Below are 5,959 nucleotides of genomic sequence, written 5' to 3' on the forward strand. Positions count from 1 at the left end.
CTAGAGTGACAGTGGTCTGAGCACTCCCGATGATCACAACAGAGCCCTGAGACCTTGACATTAGGACACAATCTGTTTCTCCCCCACCCTTCTTCATTGCCTCTTCGCTTACTGTTGCACAATTCTACAACCAAGTGGAAAATAGCCAGGAGCCTTGAGCAGGGGAGCAGATAAGAGAGAAGTTCCTGTGGGAGGATCCTGGTCTCCATCAGGAGGGAGAAGACAACACAGATGTATTTCCAGGGAAAGAAAACACATTTTTCTCATCAGGAAAAATAAGAGAGTATAATGTTCAGACACACTTTGCACAAGCAGGTCTTCATACCCGACCAGAGCAATGGGACAAAGGGCAAGGTGCCTACACAAATTCCATCCCAAGCACCCCATCTGGTCCCCTAAACGCCACCAGGAGTGATTCCTGAGCAAAGACCCAGCGCCAGGAGTAAGCCCTGAGCACCCCTCCCCCACTCCCAATCCCAATTTAAAAATGGTCTCAGTGAAACCAAACAATGGAAGAAGATGGTTCTGGAGAGGGAGGGGCTGGCTGGCGTGCCTGTTCTTTTTCTCCTTCCATTCAGTTCTGGGCCTTGCTGGCCGGGCAGCAGCTGATCTGCCCATCCTTGGGGAGCTGGTCGAGAGGTTATGGACTCTACCAGGTGCCGCTGTGGCAAAGGCTGGACTTGCAGTTTGTTGGAGACCAGTGTTGGTACCACAGCTGGAAAGCTTCAGGAAACACCTCCTGCCTTAAAAAACTCATCCCCATAGGCTAGCACTTCTGCCAGCTTCCCTGGGCATCTCTCCTTCACAGAGGGATGTGCATGACTGCCAGTAGCCCTGGCAGGCCCCAGTTCTCTGTCTTCCTTGCAGTGGCCCAGCTCTGTCTAGAAGGACCTGGCTCTGTGAACATGGGACAGTGGAGGTGAATATGCTTGCCTTGCATGTACTGGGTCTATTCCATCCCTGGCACCTCATGGCTTCCTGTACGGGGCTGAAAGGTGGCTCAAACACATCCTCCCCCAAAAAGTTTTTCATCATTTAAAAAGGTGAGTGAATTTTGGTGTTCTAAGACAATGTGTACCCAAACCCTGTGGTTTTCCTACATCATGCTGTTTACTTACCCTGTTTCTGTAAAACTTCCCCTTTTTGTAAGGGTCACATCTAGAGGTGCTCAGGGGCTATTCCTGGCTCGGAGTTAGGGACTATGTGGTCCTAAGGACTAAACCTGGACCTTCTGGATACAAAACAGGTGCTCCAGTTCACAGTGAGCTCTCTCTAGCCCAAGCTATCTTCTGAAGGGGCTGAGCACATGTTTTGCATGGGGTAGACCCAGGTCAATCCCCACCACCACATGGTTCCTTGGGCACAACAGAAAGTAATCTCTGAGCACAGAGCTGGGAGTAGTCCTTGGACACTGCCAGATTTGCTCGCAAAACTTAAAAAGAAAACAGGAAATATTTGTTTGTGAGGTTTTAAAGACATTCTGCACAGGACCTTTTTTTTTTCAGGCTAGAAAAAGAAAATATAGATATTCAGTTCTGAAGACAGTAATATTTAAATCTTAACACTCAAAATTATTTCATCTGGTAGATGATAAAAAAATAACTCAGATAACCTTTAGGAAAGAGCACTTTAGAATATTTGTGTCCACCTTACTATCAGAGCATTACTCCATATTGTCAAAGCACAAGCTCCATTTGTGAGGCTGTGGGCTCAGTGGCTGCCTCCACAAAAATAAATCCCAAACCCATCTCTTACAGCATTAGAACTAATTTATAGAATTGATCCCTAGTACCAACTGCTCCCCTGAACACAACCGGGAGGGACCCCAAGCACTATGTCCCTGAACACTCCTAGTTTTCACCCCCAAAATAGAGAGTACAAGATATAGTTATCATTTGATTAATGCTTAGACTTATTTTAAGTCCAACTAGTAGTTTTAGGATAGAGAAGTCTTAAGTGCCAAATGGTCTATAATTGTCCCTATTATTCAGAAAAAGTCTCAGTTAAAAGGTTAGCTTTAGGGGCTGGAGCAATAGCACAGTGGGTAAGGCATTTGCCCTGTACACGGCCAACCCAGGTTCAATTCCCAGAATCCCATATGGTCTCCTGAGCACCACCATGGGTGATTCCTGAGTACAGAGCCAGGAGTAACCCCTGTATCACCAGGTGTGACCCAAAAAGAAAAGGGGAAAAAAAAAAGGTTAGCTTTACTATCTGTCATGTACTAAAATCAGACTAATTATAAAACTATATTTTGTTTCAGTGCTTTTTGGTTTGGGGACCACCCTGATGATGCTCAGAAGAACATGAAACGCTCAGGATCAAACCAAGGCATCCCACAGACAAAGTAAAATGTTCTGTCTCTGTGTCTCTCACTCTCTGAAAACATTGTCCTAGCCATACCACCCTCTGCATCATTCCCAGCTAGAAGAGCCCTGCACTTATCTGTCTCATTGCTCTGAGAAGTTCCAGATTTTTACCAAAATCAGAACAGCAGTGTCCCAGGAAGGGAGATGTGATATTTCATTTAAAAAACATAAAGCAAAAGACATAAAGACATTTAAATAACAGAGCAGATGATTCAATTGCTAAAAAGGTCAGATGAAGTTTTTCCCAGTAGCAAAGAAATTTCTGTGTCTCTCTAAGAACTCACCTATTAGCTTAATGGATAAGTACAAAAAAGGATTGCTGGGATGAGGTGTTGGAATATTATATAACTGAATCTTAATCATGGACAACCTTGTAACTGTGTATCTCACTGTAATTCTGTTTAAATAATTAATATATATTTAAAAGGATGCTTTTCCTCCTTTTTGGAGCCAGTGCTGGACTCTAACCAAGGCCTCCCTCTTCCTTTTTTTTTTTTTTTAAGAATCAGATAGGAGGGTTGGAGCTATAGCACAGCCGGTAGGGCATTTGCCTTGCATGAGGCCTACCCAGGTTCAATTCCCAGCATCCCATATGGTCCCCCGAGCACCGCCAGGAGTAATTTCTGAGTGCAGAGCCAGGAGTAACCCCTGAGTATCGCCGGGTGTGACCCAAAAAGATAAAAAAAAGAATCAGATAGGAGCAATTAGGGTGTTTTTCAAGCCCTAATCACTCAGAAACCTTAATCACGAATCAGGTGAACTCCAATAACCATGTTCTATCTCCTTCTGAATAGAGGAACAGGTAAGGATAATCCTACTTGATGATTCCCTCATAAATTTGAAGTATATGTTCTACCACTGAACTATAGCCCCAGTCCTATTTTGTTGTAGTTGTTTGATTTTTTAAATTTTGTTTTGGCCTTGGGGGCCACATCTGGCAGTGCTCAGGACTCATTCCTGGTTCTGTGCACAGGGATCTTCCTGGTGGGTTGCCAGGGATCAAACCCAGGTTTAGGTGCTTAAAAGGCAAATGCCCTACTCTTTGTACTTTCTCTACAGCCCTGGTTTTTGTTTAATATTACAGCTTTAGGAGCCAGAGCAATAGGGAGGGTTGAGGATAGGGGATAGGGTGCTTGCCTTGCATGAAGCTTACCCAGGTTCAATCCCTTACACCACATATCATATGTTTATATATATATACATACATATGTGCATATATGTATATATATACATACGCACACACATATATACATATCAATCACAGATTTATTGAGGTGAATTCAAATCCTGCAAAATTTACCTTTCTAGGTATGCTTTTGGTACACACACAGCAGTTCTCAAGGCATACTCTCTTCTGGAAGTGTAGGGGAACCTTATGTGGATTCAAGGATTAGAACTGTGGTCAGCTGTGTGCAAAGCAAGTTTCTCTAGCCTTCAAAGTTCACACTTTTTAAGTCATTTCTGAACTGGTGGGATAGCTGCAGGCTGGAGACTCATGTTCAATCCCCAAGCACCACCTGGTTCTCCAAACACACAGGCAGGAATAACCCCTGAATACTGCGGGGTGGGGGCCCTCCAAAAAAAACAAAATCAAATTCTTTGTCAATTTTAAAGTGCACTTTCTCTTTCTTTCTTTCCTTCTTTCTTTCTTTCTTTCTTTCTTTCTTTCTTTCTTTCTTTCTTTCTTTCTTTCTTTCTTTCTTTCTTCCTTTCTTTCTTTCTTTCTTTCCTTCTTTCTTCCTTTTTTCTTTCTTTCTTTCTTTCTTTCTTTCTTTTAATAATGTAGGAGTACTGCTATTTATTCAGCCATTGATTAAGCTGATTTAATTGGGCATGAATTCCACATTACTTTTTTTAAAAAATTTTTTAATTCTATTTATAAATAGAATTTTAAAATTCTATTCTGAATATTAACTTTATTTTATTATTTTATTATTATTCCCCTCCCCCCCTTTTTTGATTCACCATGAGATACAGCTACAGACCGAAGTTTGAGTTTCGGTCATATAATCATCGAACACCCATCCCTTCACCAGTGCATACTTTCCACCACCCAAATCCCCAGTATCCTCCCCACCTTTCCAACCCTTCCCCTGCTTGTGTGGCAGACATTTTCTCCATACTCTCTTCTTGGCTTACATTCGATATTTCAACACTAGTCTCACCACCACTCAAACCTGTTAAAAAGGCAATGCTAGACGATTTGTTTTGTATTGCTTGTTATGGATAGAATATCATCCCGTTGTTCATCGATTTACTCGAGTGGGCACCAGTAATGTCTCTCTTCCTCGCAGCCCTGAGATGTTGCAACCTCTCCTTACTCATCATTCCCAACAATTGGAAGTTCTTTCAGGCTCAAGGGAATGAGACCTATCATTACTATTTTTGGCATATTGAATACGTCATGGGTAGCTTGCCAGGCTCTCTGCCCGTGCGGACGGGATACGCTCAGTAGCTTGCCAGGCTCTCCGATATATACATATATATATATATCGGAGAGCCTGGCAACAAGCTACTGAGCGTATCCCGTATATATATGTACATATATATACATATATATATAGTTTGTTGCTTACTGTCTGAACTCCATCAAATATAGTGTGGTAATTATGGAAAATGGGTAGGAAGTGTCTTATAATGTGTGGCTGTGCAGTCCTGAAAGCGGCCTGGAGCATGGGGTGGTTGGGTAGTGGAGGTTGGCTGCCCGGCTGGGTCCCTTGGGGCTGGGTGGGTTCTCACCCATCCCCCTTTAGGGCGCCCTGAGTGAAAACAGCCTGGTGCAGAGTCCGGTGGCATGGCTATGGGGGCCTCATTTTATACTCTTGTCTGGGAGAAGTAACTTGAGATCTGGAGGGTGACCGATGAGGAGATTATCTGGTGCCTGCAGGGTGTGGCAGGGTGTGGCTTATGGGTGTGATCCCTGGGTCACTGGACATTGGGGGATAACAGGCAGAGGATCTCTGCTTTTGGGTCCCATTGAATCCAGAGTCCAAGTTCACAAAGTTCCGCATTATCTGGGTTCCATAGGACTTCATTTATGTATGAGACTCGGCCAGAGCATCCAGAAAGGAGCCTGGAGTGTGGCAGTGGTTGGGTAGTGGAGGTCAACTGCTGGAGCTGGGTCCCTTGGGGCTGTGAGGGTTCTCACCCTCCCCCCTCTGGGTGCCTGGAGTGAAAACAGCCTGGCTTGGAGTCCAGAGTCCCGATAGAATATAATGTCCAGGAAATTCTATGCCATTCTCTTCTGGGAGTTTTAGTTTATAGTCTCTGGGTCTTGGCCATTGATAAGATTACATGGCGCCAGGAGCAGTTTGTGGGTGTGACTGACAGCCTTCTGGAAAACTGGGTTCTTGGGGGGAGGAGGCCTAGTCCCAATACAAACAGGCTTGGAGATCTCAATCACAGGTTCCTGTATATCTGGGTTTTCCTGCCAGTCCGCTCTCTGGTGAGGTTCATGCCATTAAAAGTGCAATTTTTTCTTTTCCTTTTTTTTTTTTTTTTTTTTTTGCTTTTTGGGTCACACCCGGCAATGCACAGAGGTTACTCCTGGCTCTGCACTCAAAAATAACCCCTGGCGGTGCTCAGGGGAT

At 44.0% G+C, this 5,959-nt stretch overlaps 1 non-coding gene across 1 annotated transcript; it reads right to left on the reverse strand.

Annotated features, from left to right (window-relative positions):
• Positions 1 to 3,058: 3,058 nt before the first annotated feature.
• LOC129404627 (U8 small nucleolar RNA) lies at positions 3,059 to 3,194 on the reverse strand. The gene has a single exon (XR_008630008.1). It is a non-coding gene; the product is annotated as a U8 small nucleolar RNA (small nucleolar RNA).
• Positions 3,195 to 5,959: the final 2,765 nt, after the last annotated feature.

This window comes from Sorex araneus, chromosome 4, assembly GCF_027595985.1.
Source record: "Sorex araneus isolate mSorAra2 chromosome 4, mSorAra2.pri, whole genome shotgun sequence".
Lineage (NCBI taxonomy): Eukaryota > Metazoa > Chordata > Mammalia > Eulipotyphla > Soricidae > Sorex > Sorex araneus.